General features: G+C 44.1%; 1 protein-coding gene across 5 annotated transcripts in view; it reads right to left on the bottom strand.

Annotated features, from left to right (window-relative positions):
• Positions 1–9,198, bottom strand: part of TSPAN18 (tetraspanin 18) — a 120,592-nt gene extending 111,394 nt beyond the window's left edge. The window contains exon 1 of one of the 5 annotated variants that reach the window (XM_058807835.1): positions 9,095–9,198. The gene's annotated coding sequence lies outside the window, so the exon portion shown is untranslated. Of the gene's footprint in view, positions 1–8,561; positions 8,769–9,094 lie in introns of those variants that run through there. The other 4 variants (XM_058807838.1, XM_058807834.1, XM_058807836.1 and 1 more) reach the window with 4 other exon arrangements.
• Between the last annotated feature and the right edge of the window lie 5,677 nt (positions 9,199–14,875).

Raw genomic sequence — 14,875 nt, 5'->3', positions numbered from 1 at the left:
AGCATCTTTTTCTTCTGCAGCTCTAAGGAGTAGTAAACCTGTCTCTACAAGGAATTCAAAGCAAACACAGTAATACCACAGATGTATGCCATAGTTTGTCTTGCTGATTTAAAGACACTTCCTATGAAATGGCTTGAAAGAATCTCCAAAGGTGCAGTCTTCTTAATATGTGTCCTCCAGAAAGAATGTTTTTCTACTTCTAAACACAGCATTTTTTTATGTGCAGTACAGGATTACCCTATATAGGTCACTGACACTCCATGGAAACCTAGATAAATAGTTCTATTCCCACACTAAATTTTGTTAGCTTCTCTTCCTTTATTGCTAAGAATATTTCAACTGGAACAACATATTTGTGCCTTTGAGGTTCTCTGTTCCTGCTGCCACTTCCCCACCTGGAGCTATAATCCTACGCTTGTCACAAACCCAGCCACTGCTTCAGAACTTATTACAGCTACAATCTGCAGATTATAGCAACTTCTAATAGGGGATAAGCAGCAGGGAAAGGTGAGTTTAAGCTGCAAAGAACCTGCTGGTTCAAAGGGCCCTATTATTAATATTTATTATTTTTAAGCATTCATTGAGTGCTGTAGAAGATAAAAGAATGAATTGAAAGCAAGAACCAAGGAACCAACTTTATACAAGACAAGAAAATGTGAAAGCTTAAAGAATAAGTGCAGTGTCTGGGAGGAGGGGAGCCAAAGAAAAAGTAGTAACAGCAATGGGAAGAAAAGCCACACCTTTTATCAGCACAATGCTCCTAGCATTAATAAGTATGAAGAGAATTAAAGAATTCTTCAGTGTCTAATCAGAACTGCTGTCCATAGGGGACCTTCTGAGCATTATTACAAGGCATTGGCATATCTTTAAAGAATGGAGCTTTGATCATAAAAAGCAAGTGTGTGGAGGAGAGGGGGGCTGCAAAAAACAGTAGAAGGAAATGCAACTGGTGTTAGGGAAAAATCCAGCCCTGGACAGGTGCTTTAAAAAAGCTCCAAATAAATCAATTTAGATTTTGTGTAAATGGTTAGAATGAGGCATAATTCTCACTCATGTCCCTCCATTACAGGCAAATTTCTCCTCTTTTCCACAAACCCTTTTTGCCTGTTGCCAAAGGTCTCCCAGTTGATACTTCTCTTCCCTAACAAAGATGCAAGCTCATGGCTTACACCATTTTAAACCTTCACACTTTCAAACAACAACCCTCAGTGCTTCACAGTTCCAATGCACTTTAGCAAGATTAGCTAACAAGAATGTTCATCATACCCAGTGCTGAGGGTACTGTCTTCATTTTCACAGCTGGTGAAACAGATGCTCAGAAAAGCAATGCAACTTTCCCACAGCTAAGGAGCGTGTACAGCAGGCTGATGTTAGGAATGCTGGCATTCACCCACCTCAGTTCTCAGCACTAAAATCCGTGATAGCGCTTGGGAGTGAGAGTCCAACCCCCCTCCCAAAGCCCTCTGCTCCCCAAGGCTAGTGCAGAGCTTCAAAGCACTTCCCAAAGAGCATCACATTACAGAAATACTGTAAGAAATCCTCTATAAACTGAAACTTGGAACTATCTGCAGCAGCATTAACAAAGAAAATTAATGTTTTTAAACTAACTCCGACTCTTCTCCTGCCAAATCTTCCCCACTGCAGTATCAAAATATGAACACATAAACTGAAAAGCTTGAAACCTTCTGCTCCCCTCAGCACAGTGAGGAGATAGAAAAAACAGAGAAGACACAAAACAAAAGAAAAAATCTAGTTAATCCAGCCAGCCTCTTGGAAGTCTTATTCTTTCTTAATCGCATCAGAATGCTGTTCCTGACTGATGTTTCCCTTAACATTTAAAAGAAGAAAAACAGTTCTTAATTAACAAAGCATCACTGTAAGCTGAAATCCTTACCAGTTTTGCAGGTTTTTTCCAATCCTATGAACCCAGAGTGATTTGTCACATCAGCAAGGTATTACATTGTCAACTCTCAGGCTGCCAAAGCAAAGAGATCTTTTGGTGCTTCGAGCATTGTGCCTCAAGCACTTCCAGAATTATCTCTCAGTTTTCCCTGTAACTTATTCTGAAAAACAGCTTAGTGTAACTCTAGAAGATTCATGTTACATGCCATATTCCCATCAGAAAGAAAAGTTTTGTTGATCAACACAAAATAAGCACCTCAACCTAAGCAGCTTTGAGAATCCCCTCTGACATTAACAGGAAAAAAGGGCAGTCAGCAGTTCAAAAATACATCATATCTAAAGTTCACCCCTCTCAATGATATTCTGAGACATTCAATCCTTTATTCACCATCATTTCTCAAACATGTCCATGTTGTACCCAAGACATTATTATCACCATTAAGCTCCATCAATTTTTATCAGCAAGACCAACATTAAAACACATTCCGGTTTTAAATTACTACAGAAATAAACACATCAACAGTGACAGTGACTCCCACTCCAAAATCCACAGAATTTCCATTCAGTGGAAATCCCATTGTCTCATTTATACTGGCAACAGGTTTTGAGGACTTCATCTGAAAGATGCCCACAGGTCCCAAAGATTTCCATGGGAAACAGGTTCTCAGCAGGCCTGAGAAAGCAGTCCAGTACAGGCACAAGATCCCTCTGTACAAGAAGATCTGGTTTATTTTCACTCCACAAGAAAACGAGATGTGCCAAGAACAAACTCTATCATTGCTTTCCCAGCATAGAGTGTTCCAGTTCAGTGCCCTGTGAGGTCCATGTCTCAGGAACAGGCAAAATGCCAGTCAGTTCATTTGGGCCATTTTCCTGAAGAAGTGTAGACACAATGCTTTAGTGCAATATTTATTACTCTAGAACACTCTCCTCATAGACTGTCTTACACTGAGCTTTCTGTAAGGAGTAAATATAGTAACTGTTTCCATAATAATGTTAAAAATACCCCAACAGATTAAATTCAACAGATGAAACAGGGCCATAAATACGTATGTCTAGCAACATGACCAAAATCACCCTTCTTCAAACTGGGCATTGGGCCATGAAAAGAAAGCTGCTAGCATTACAATTTCAGTGTTGAGCCTTAGGAGCAGCACAGAGATGCAGGAACAGTCAGTACAGCAATCATGCACAATATACAGAACCCAAGCTGCAGCCAGGGCCTCTAAGCTCCTGAGCCCCTGCCAAGCTGTGCCACTGACCCACAGCCAACAAGTCACCATATGGTCCCATACCCCATTCCAGTCCTCTGTCTTGTGGGCTTTCCAGACATCTGGGATGGCATAAGATGTGTTTAAAGCTGTTTACAGCTCAAGTGAGGAGCCTGAGAAAATATAAGAGCTGTTATTAACTCTGCTGTACTACACAACTTTTCACATTAGCAGTTTGGTTTGGTTCCACTTCCCTGGAACCAACAACCACTCGAAGGTTTATTTCCTGACAGTAACACCACAGTGTTAACACCACAGCAGTAAGGAGGGTATGGTTATACTGCTTCCAGAAGAGCAATCAGGGCAAACTCCAGATCACGCTGGCACCACAGATGACCCAACAAAGTCCTTCGCTAACACAGCCATGCACCAACTAAATGAGGGCAAGGAAAGCAGGAATAGAGATGAAAGAAACATGGTTGATCAGAAGCTGAGCTACTAAGCAAACTAAGACCTAAACCCTAATTCACATAATAATGCAGCATTTTGATAACCAAGTAATATCAAACACACAGATGAGATTCAGTTTCAGCACGACTTATTTCATCGAAAAGCATCCTGTCTTTCTGTCTGAAGTGATAGACTAGTCTAAAAAATCTGAACTCCATTTGAGTTTAAAAACTGACTCTTTTACAGTGATTTTAATTTATTTCTCAAGAAACCGGAAATCCATTTTAAACCAGGCTTATTTAGTAAATACATAACAAAGGGAAGATCCTGATAGCAATAAATAAATAAATAAAGCCCAAAACACAAGAACCACCAGAAACTTATCAGTAATTGGAGTCCTTGTGGGAAGGGCTACACAGTCAGGAAGATTCCTGTGCAGAAAAAAGATCCTTACTAAAAATCCAGGCAGTCAGAACCCCACTTCCAACATCTCTGAGGACAACGACAAGACACTGGTTATGGTTTTCTTTGAAATTAGCTTGGTGGGGATAAATTGACACCACATGACTACTCCCAATTGTCATACAATATTAGCTGCATATCAGTCCACCAGAAAAGAAGCATTCAGATCAGGCACTGGGTCACCCAGAGCTTCCTGTAGCAAGACACCTGCAGAGGCAATCCAAATCCAAAACACCCTGCACATACACAGCTCGCCAGGATGGTGAGACTCTCTGCCTCTAGCTCTGAGGAAGACCAGTGAAGGGCAGCCCATTGGTAAAGAACAGAATGTGGCAGAGGTGCAGAAGCAAATCCCATTGAAAGAGCAAAACATCTTAATAATAGCTTGCTTCTTTAAATTTTATCTGTGAGAAAATAAATAAAAACATGCTGACAAACTGGTTTAGCAGATGGTGTGGTTAACACAAAAAGATCAACGCACTGCCTTCCTATAGCCACTTCTTTCAGTCTCAGAAGATTTACACTGCATTAGCCCATGACAGATATTTACCACTGCAGAAATGATAAACAGCAAAGCAGCTGTTAAATGCTCCAAGACAAGAGATGGGACAGGGAGGAGACCCATGGACTGTTTGGTGGGCACTGAATTCATCCCCTGAAACTCCCAGGGGATGGGTTAACTCGTTCACCAGTTTGGAAGCTCAAGACTGAAAGAACAGTGAAAAGAAAATCAGAAATGTAAGTGTAGGGGAAGGAATGGACCCAAGTGGAATGCTGAACTGTGCAGTCATGAGCCAAGGTAGGACCAAACAGAACCTGGCTGCCACATCAGTTACCAGTGAGGCTGCAGTGACCATTTGAAAGCTAAGCTATGGCCATCTGGAACATATCCTTAAATGAAATACAATTAAAACCCAATCATCTTCCCAGTGCTGAGAAGTGGACAGTGTGAAGGGAAAGAACAACACAAAACATTAGAGTTTTAGAAGGACTAAGGAGCATAAGAAAGAATGGAGTTGTCTGTACTGATTTTTCTGTGCAACTATTTTCTTCCTTCATTTGCCACTTCCAGTTAAAATTAATAATTATTTCCAGGGGGGAAAAAAAAGAAGAAGAAAAGGAGAGAACACATAAGAAACAGCTTGAAAGGGAATGAGCACTTTCAGATCTGAAACAGCTCATTTCTATGCCTCTTGAGGGAGGAACACACAGGCTTTGCCCTCTCATGCAAATACACTGCTTGCTTTTGAGTCATTATTTTAAAGTGACAACTAAAGACCACCCCTTCCCAAACAAGGTACTTTCAACTCTCACTGTACCACTTGTGGGGTTTTCCCCCCTATAAAACCCAAGAAAAATGGATCTATTTTATTGATGTCAATTATTAATTTAAACAAACAAACAAATCATCCTGAAATGAGTCAGAAATTCTTGAGAAAGTAAAAGCAGGGGTTGTCTCGCAAGAGTATTCCCAGACAAGGACTGCTTCAGCAGCCTCACAGGGTTAGCAAGGAGTATAGATATCCATCTGTTTTAATTATAACTCCCAAACAGACCTCAGACCTACTACCACCTCATGCAATGACTCATCTTCAAGATGTCAAGAACTATGCACTACCTCAGGAAACTCTCTAAATACAACTTGGACCACCATCTGCTTTTTTTAGATACCTCAGGCCCCTTAGGCCTCAATTTTGTAGCATCTGAACTTTTCTTTTCAAGTCCTTCCTCTCCTCTAAGACCTACAGGCCCATAAATCCAGTAGCTTCTGTCCCCAGAGCTGTTGTGCCTGTTTTCCTGCAGCCTGGTGAGAACAGACAGGACTCAAGATAATTAAATAAAAACACAGGAACTTCATTATTTATTTTAAAGGAAAATGTGTTTTCTAGGAAGAAAGTCCTTTAGTTGGGCAAATCTGTAAGCTGTTTATCAGCTTAAACTCATTATCTGTCCATATGGTCTTAGCACTGTGGTTTGAAAAAAATGGGCATGCACTAGCTGATGAAATGTCATCTGCCCTTATGCCAGAAACTACTATTTTTTTCATTGACGTCAAATTAGGATCCTTGCCACGAGTGAAGGGCTACCATAAGCACAGTCATAATATTTTAATTATGAAATGATCTTGCAGAAGGCAGCAAGGAAGGCAGGGGCAATGCAAGAAAACCCATTCACAAAAAATACAAAGTCACTTCATTCACATTTTGCCTCTGTTCTAATTCTTTTTGTTTGGGGAGGTGGGGTGGAAAGAGAGCAACCCAGCTTTAAAAAAAAAAAAACAACCAAAAAACAACATGGCAAGGGAATGAGATGCTAAAGCCAATAAACACACATCAAAGCATGAGATGGCTCTGCTTCAACTGCCTACAGTATCCAACCTGGGATAGATTAAGGCAAGACAAAAGGTGCTATGAGGGAAAACACTGCCCCTAGAGCAGTGCAGACCATCTCGCTCACTTGCTCAGCCCTAACAGTGAGACCCCAGCCAGCTCTGCTGCACTGAAAGGGGCAAGGGCACATGATAGGCCTAGCTTTGCAAAAACCCATATTTGTCCCTCGTGGTCTGCTGCTGTGATTTGAAGCCCTTCCCACTCCCCCGCTGAGGCGCTGCAGAGAAGCAGGAGCTGAGTTTATTGATTCTGTGAGTCACAATTAGCCGTGGGACACACGACCAAAGGTTTAGCACAGGACATTAACCTGACTGAGCTGTCAACTCGGTTATTCCAAGGAGAGAGAAACAAATTGAAGTCACAGTAACAGATGTTTCTCATGTTTTATGAACTGCAATATTATTACTAGTCACAGACACAGTTTCTGCCTTTTAAAACAGACCTGCAACGCTGTGCGCGTGAAATTATTTGAACTAACACACAGACAACTTGGCAAAGGATTTACAGATAGCATTTTCTCACTCACACAATGATTCCCGTTTCCCTTTTGCCTAGCTCCACCCTGAGAAGTAGAATAGAAGTTAAAGCAGCCAAAAATGAGATCACGGCAGGATAGAGGACTCCGTTGCCATCGTCTGCGACGAGGATGCAAACACTCTAACCTCTCTCCTCTTTTGTGAGAAACACACTCAGCCTCTTCTCGGTTTCCACTGTGGGGAAATTAACTTGTTGGGATCGTTCTGAGTTTTAAGGGAGCCTGGAAACTGAAGACTGGTGTTCTTCCCAGGATGTCTTATCCTTACACCTCAGGGGCAATAAAGGGATTTCCCCGTAATTTACAAAGGAAATCTGAAACACCCTGCGAGCTCAAACCACCCCCGAGCCCATCGGCGCGGAGGAGCGAGCGGAGGGGCTGGCAGGGCACGGCGAGAAAGCCCTCTCGTGGAAAGCCTCAGCATCTCCCACCCCAGCCCCGCTGACCGCGGCTCCCCCGGGCTCTGCCCCTTCCCGGGGAGCAGCTCCGCGCTCACCTGCGCATCTCGCAGGCTCACACAGCGCGGGGAGCCGAGCGAGCTGGGCACAGCTCTGCCCTGCAGAGAGGGTGGGATTTTGGTGCGGATTTTGCTGGCAGTCTGCAACGTCTCAGAGAAGTTAAAGCTCTTCCTTTCTCCTCACCCCGCTACGCTTGAATTCGTGGCAACTGTATCACATGGTATTTTAGCCTGCGCCAACAAAAGCTGTACCTCGGCCACAACAAATACAGAAACATTAACTGCCTTCCAAGGAGGGTCAAACATTCGAATCACTTTAACATACTATAAAAATACTTCAGTGAAAGCAGATGATAAAGAAGCGCATATTTACATTATGCTACACAGTCGAATTTGAAAGATTCCCCCCAAATTACAAAAAAAACCCAAAGGAAAAAAAAAAAAACCCACATTTCTCTAAATGACATCCCTACCGTTTACTCTGTTTCTATACTTTTGTGACAGAACAACTACTGCTCCTTACAAAACCACTGAGTATCAAAATAAGCATTTCACTGGTAGAATCCATCAAACACTTGCATACATCCTGTTGAATTAAGACAACTCTTTAACAACTCCAACTTTTTACCCACAAGCAAAAGTCCAAGGCGAGCCCATGGTCACAATTACCATGTACCCTGTCAGGCACACAATCGTCTCCAGCACACTTCTGCCCAACCAGCTTCGGTAGCCACGGGCTATTCAGTGAATTATGTGCCTAGAGTCTATTAACTGGGTCCAAATTTGCTCTTGTTATAGAAATACAAACAGTTATCAGGCCGAGCTTACTAATTGCTGAGAGAAGTGATAGAGAAAAAAAAATTTATGATTACCAAACATACTTCACAGAAAACCGCCCAAGTACAACACATACGGAAATGCTATTTACTCACTCACTATAACCTTTAAATACAAAAGTTAAGACAAAACTTGAAGTGCCTAGTTCAGCTGCCAAACCCCCCATGTGGTACCTCGCTAACATGTTGCTGCGGCTACAAATCTCTATTAAAGAGCGGGCATTGACCCAGGGTAGCGGGATGGAAGATCAGCAAAGTGTGAAAGAGAAAATTCCTCCCAGCCCGGGCTGAAGTGAAAAGCACGGGGAACCGTCCCACCTTCCTCATCCGAATTTCGGGGGCGGTGCACACCCCAAGCCGCGACAGACGCGGCGCAGGGCGCTCCGGGCGCAGCTCCGCGCTCCCCGGCTCTCCGCTCGTCTTGCCCGTAGCAGGGATCCCGGAGGGAGGGGAGCCAGGCGGAGGCAGCAGAACACAGAAACACCGAGGACAGGCTCAGAGGCTCCCCAAGACGCTCCCGAGGCCCGACCCCGGGGAGGTGTTACCAGCGGGGCGAGTTCAGCTGGCTGGGGCAGCCGGGGCGCCCTCCCCCGGCCCCCGTGCCGGCTGTGCTGGCGGGCTGGGCTGGGCTGGGCTGGGCTGGCTTCTCAGTCCCGCAAACTTGCACGCCCAGCACCCCGGGAGTCACGGCGCTCCCGCACACCCTCCCGCCCCGAGGGAACAGCGCAGCGCCGGGGTGGGCGAGCAGCCCCCCGTGGCACCCCGAGCGCCCCGGGGCACGGCAGGGCGCTGGGCGCCGAGCCGGAGCGGCGCCGGGGCCGCGGGCACGAGAGGGGAGCCCCGCCCGTTACCTGGCGGCTCCCGCGGCGGCGGCTCCGGGCACGGACCGGCCGAACCGAGCGGCGGCGGCTCCCGGCAGCGCTGGGCTCCCACTGCCGTGCGCGCCCCGTGCCCGCAGCCGCGGAGCGCCGGAGCCGCCAGCGCAGCCGGCTCCACCTCCCGGCCGTGCCCCCTCCTCCGCCCCCGCCCGGCCCGGCACGGCGCGGCTCGGCCCCGGCCCGCGCTCCGCCGCTCCCGCCCGTGCCTCTCGTCTGCCTTCTCCTTGGCCGGAAAACTTCCCGGGTGCCCTCGGCAGGAGCCGCCAAGGACAGCCCGGGGTGACTCGTCCCTCCCGTACCGTGTCTCGGCCGCTCGGGGTGCAGGAATTCCGGCCCAGGGACAGCTTAACCTGGGACCCGAGAGCAGCCCCGAGCCCGCTGAGCTGGCAGCAGGCGCCGGTGGGAAGGAGAGCTGCCTGCTCCTCATCTGCAGGGTGACCCCGGTAACATCTGATGCACCGGGGGGATCCTTGGGACGCAAAAGGAGGAGACCTGGGAGGTGGGAGAGAGGTCACTCGTGTACCGGTACGTCAGTGAGAGCTGCTGAAATGCCTTCAAAGATCTGCCGAAGAAACTTTAAAGGATGACACTGAGGGACTGGGAAGCCTTTCCAAAATGCATATCAAACCAAAGGAAGAGCCTATGTTTGCAACATGGGAAAAGCCTAGGGAAATAAGGCTTGTGCCGTTGTGTGGTGTGTGCTGTGTGTGCGTACCAATAACTTCTGAGCCTGTCAAAAAAATTTAATAGCATTTGACAGCTACAAATTCCATAGAAATAGATAACTGTCTAGAAGAGGTCATCTTTTTTACTGCTCTTGCACATAGAGTGACTGTATTTCATGTCCAACAGCATCTGACAAGGGAATCCACAAGGGGGTTCATTTCAATTATCCCCTAGGAAAACTATTCTTCACTCTTCCTAATACTTATAAAGTCCTTACCGGGTTGGAGCAAAAGAAACTGAGAGTAAAAAGAGTGCAGAAGTAACACTGTTATTCTTAATAACAATCAATAGCTTAGGATTAGTAAATTGGACTTCGGTAAATTGGACATTATATCCTTATACAACATCAGAGAGAACAATCCTACAAGGGCCAGATCATGCAAGTGATATACAGAGGTGTTCTGGTGCTGATAACCCTGCTTATCTCATGATGCTTTGCAAGATGAGGATGCAGATTTTCACCCTCAAAGCTTTGGGGAAAAACAAGAGAAAACAGGAATGTCTAACAGTGCAATGCAAGGGAAAAATAGATGTGCCAGCATCCCTGCATAATCTCTGCTAATGCCCCATATATCTGGTAATGAACAGTTACAAGGCTCCCCAGGTGCAGATAGTTGTTGGCAGTGGCTTTATTTCCTGATGTGAAATAAAAATAGGGAGATACACATAGAATGTAACAGTTATGGTCCCAAATCTATTTCTGTGTTATGGCAAAACTAGATTACACAACCAGACTGTATTTGAAGTGTATGTTTTGTTATAGTCTATTGCTTAAGACAGGCAATCATTTCAGGGTCTGATATTTTCTTGTAATGTTCGGGCCCATGTTTTTCCATTTCTGTTTTGCTATTCATTTATTTGTGTCACACAGCATGATCCTAGCTCGGCTTGGTCTTTGTGGCAGAGTAGGGGATTTCCATTTCTTTATTAGACACAGTGTGACACGAGGTAATAGCCTTGTTCCTTATTTGATTCCTTTGCAAAGGACTCACAGTGCGATTTTCCAGGAGGCTGGCTTGCCATGCCCCTTAAGCAGCAGATCATAGCTCTTTCAGCCAAAGATTGCATTTTTGCTCTACAGACCTGCCAAATTGGGTCCATTGGTCCTCCCCCTGCAACCTCCATAACAATCTCACACGTGTACCCCTGCACTGTCCGGGACTGCTGCAGGACCCCACATGCCAAGAAATTCTGCTGTACCAGTGAATAAACCATGAAAGAGTGTGTGCATCTGTCTGGCTGTCCAGCACTTACCTTTGTTTTAGGGCCTAATGCTCAGACCTCATGTGGAGGGTTTCCAGTAACTGGCTGGGCTTAGTCCTGATGGGAACACCACCATTTTAAATAGCCTCAGATTCTACAGATAAGATCCTCTCCTCATCAGGGACACTCTTGGCATTTTTTCCAACAACTGCCACCCCTGTCCTCTCCAGTGACATCATTATTCTGATATTTTGGGGAAAAAAAAGCGCAGGGTGATGTATCCAAAGACTTGTGTTTTCTGTTTTCCATCCTGATTCTATGAAACTGTTTTGTAAATGAACAAAAGTCAACTATATGTGACCCCAGCTTTCAAATCTTCCACATGCTAGCATAGACACAATAGTGCTCTTACATGCTCAACTGTGCAATTTAAGGGGCCACTATTGAAAATTAGCTTCCCGAGGCACCGTCATGAAGGAATTGCTTTGTGAATCCCAGCCAGCACTGAACCGAGTTTTGCATTTAAAGCTGGGGTTTACATTCTTTGTTATGTGTAAAGAATATAGTATATCCTCTGTGAACTTTAAGTATAACAGCAACCTCGAATAAAGCCAATTTTATGACAGACAAACATGTGAGAGGGCTGTTTTGCTTGTTTTCTTATAAATAGGTTATTGACTGGAAATCAGAACAAGCAAAGAGTTCCATGGTTTAGCCCAGAACACTAAAGTCACTTTCTCCCATTTCAGAAGGGCCTAGAGCTGCAGCCCTCCCACTGTCTGAAGGATCTGTCCCTTGAATATTACATCATATGTATCACAATTCAAATAGCCTCTCTGTTACACTTCTGATAGGCTTGAGTTTCAGCAGCAGAAACTGCAATATTGGGAAACCATGAACAAATCACGGCAGGTTCATCACAGGTGTAACTGTATGGATTTTGAGATAAATTTTACTCCACAGAACTCACTCATTACTTATGAAAGCTTTCTTCTCTGTGATTCACATCTTAGTTCTCAACTTCACAGTTTCCCTGTTCCTTCCTTGCCTGGCCTCCCCAGCTTTCCTCCTGCTTTTTCTGCCTTCAGACTGTTCTCTTTCTTTTCCTATTATTGTCTCAGTATTTCTACTAATGCCTTTCTCAATTTGCTGTGAAGGCAGATAAAGCAGGAATACAACCCCGATCCAGTTTGGCTGTGGTTCCTAGAGCCGGACTGACACACAGCCCAGCTCATTGCCTAGACAGATGGGCAGAAGGAAACTCTCTGGCATCTGCATGCTGGAACCTGAATGCCAATCTATTTCCAGATAACCATAGCACATTCCAGGAGCAATCTGTGCTCAGTAGAAATAACACAGTGTTATTAACTCTGCCATGAAACTGAATGGCACTTCTGAGAGCACAAAACAAACAAGGTCTCAGCCACAAAGAGTTTAGGATGACAAACTGACTGTCTGAAACTGATCACCTGCTCCCAGATGAAGACAGCAAAGTCAGAGATCTTGTTTTTCCAAAATGTCAAGCACTTATAGTGCACTGTACTATAGTACACCGATCAGTATGTTCTCTCATCTGCCATCAGACTGCTTTTCCAGGACCCCTCCATCAGGCTTGGGAAAACAGCATGAGGGGGCAGTTGATGTACTGGTAGCGAGAGGTTTGTTCAAGCTTCATTATTAAAATCATAATTAAAACCTTGCCAGTGTATTTTTCAACCCAGTTTTGTTTTCCCAGGCTCAGCTGGGAAAACTGAATCTAAATTGTTTATGAGTTGGTTTCTTTGTCAATATCAGCATATCCCAATCATTTTTATCCAAGCAACAGCTAACATTCTGAAGGAAAAAAAAATCACAGGCCCTCCCTTTGCCATGTTGTTTTTGTTTTTGTTTCTTAAATCAAGAACTAAGCTGCATTTTGAATATTCATTTACAGATTTATTTTTCCCAGCTTTGTTTTCATATTCACTTGATCACATGGTAACATACATGCATGTTTTTCTGAAGTGAAAAATCATATTTTGTCATTATTTCACATATCACCTCCTCATATCTTTCTGACCCACAGACCACAAGACTGGAAGCAGGCTTCCAGGGCAAGAGACATGCTACTCTTAAGATTATTCAACCCATGAACAACACTTTATGCTCACTGAGATACTCAAATAGGTAGACATAATTTTCCTAAAAGCTTTCATGCTCACCTCTGTCTTTCCTTGTCTTTGAAGTTGTAAGATTACACAAAGGAACTGGCAGCAGTGCCTAAACTCAAAACTGTAGCAGCAATGACTGAACAAACCCTTGGACTCTGCCCAGAAAAATCTCAGTTAAGAGAATTCTTTGTAATAATTTTAATTTGTAGCATTGAAGAGATACTTTAAAGGCAAAATGAACATATTTAAGATGACAGCCATTTCCACAGCTAACAGCAGGTAAAGCTGTAAATCACTGGGGAAGAAAAAACCCAGAAAATATCCTGGTTTTGGTTTTTTTTTTTCCCAGAAGTTTTCTAAAATGGAGATTAAACCAAAACATCAAGATTTCCAACTATGTATATTTTGAGAAAATTCTCAGCATTCACATTTCCTCTGAAATGTGCAGCTGAGATTTTCCTGTGCTCCTTGAAACCTTATGGAAACTAACTGTTTCTCACAGACTTTTTAGTAATTTTCACTAAAAAAAAAAGCAAAATGGAGATCCCCATTGTACCAGGAATTGCAGTTCTTTACGTGTTTAAATATGACAAGAGAGACAAACACAGAGGAACAGTCATCCCCATTTACAAACAGGAAATTGAAGCAGGAAGAATGAATGCTGAAGAAGTACTAGAGGTCTGTGTCAGCTCCAGGACATGAGCTGGGAGATCCTGGATCACAGACAAATGCCTTACTCATACAAATATCTATCCTCAAATGTTTTGACTCTTCTTGGCATTAGCATCTCTCTTATAACACAAAGGGAGGAGGCTCAAATGCATTTTTAAAGCTCCAGATGACACTAAAATTGAGAAGCTATTTTTATTCTCATAAGATTTTACAAGCCACCTTTCTCCTTTAAAAAAAGAAAAAAAAAATAGGTAAACTAACAAAAATAGCTTCAGGGTTTGTTGTTCCTTGAGATGTTCCAATTAAATAACACCTTGTTGGACAGTTAAAGTTCTTCACAATTTTCCTGTCAAAAATGTGGTATGTAGTTCACAGGTATCTACAGAAAGCAGCAGTAACTGCCAGGGGGGAGCTGGAAGTGTTGAAAACTTCACTTCTGACAACAGTTAGATGGTCACCCTGCAATTTGTTTCAACACAGCCAGTTGTGTTGCCATAACATGTTAAACATCTGCTAAAAACATATGGAATCCTCCTGGGGGATGTAAGACGATGCCATTCATCAAACTATTTCACTGCTTCCCTTCTCCCCAAATGACTCCCTCCAGAGAGCCAGCTGAAGAAAAGGATTCTAATGTCTATATGTGGAAAGGAATCCCTAGCCAGAAAAGTGGTGATAGCTCCCCTGGAACTGGGAGAAGGTCCTATCCAAGAAAATTCTGCTGAAGCACGTGTGACGTGGTTAAGGAGAAAAATAAAACAGCACATCACCAGAACTCCAAAGCAGGCATTCCCCTCCTCAGGTGGAAGGAGGTAGCACGGGGTTCTGCAGCAAAATTGATCCCCATTCTGCAGAGCTCAGTTTACACGGGCACTACCAGGTTAGCCGGGAGACTGCTGAAACAGTGACCTCGGGCATGGAAGGACCTAATGTTTTTCCCACTATCACACAAAATAGAATGTTATTACATCCAAAAAAATGGACTGCCCAATGCCTAAACACT

The sequence above is a fragment of the Ammospiza caudacuta genome, chromosome 6 (genome assembly GCF_027887145.1).
Source record: "Ammospiza caudacuta isolate bAmmCau1 chromosome 6, bAmmCau1.pri, whole genome shotgun sequence".
Taxonomy (NCBI): domain Eukaryota; kingdom Metazoa; phylum Chordata; class Aves; order Passeriformes; family Passerellidae; genus Ammospiza; species Ammospiza caudacuta.
This window is presented reverse-complemented; position numbering and strand designations above follow the sequence as displayed.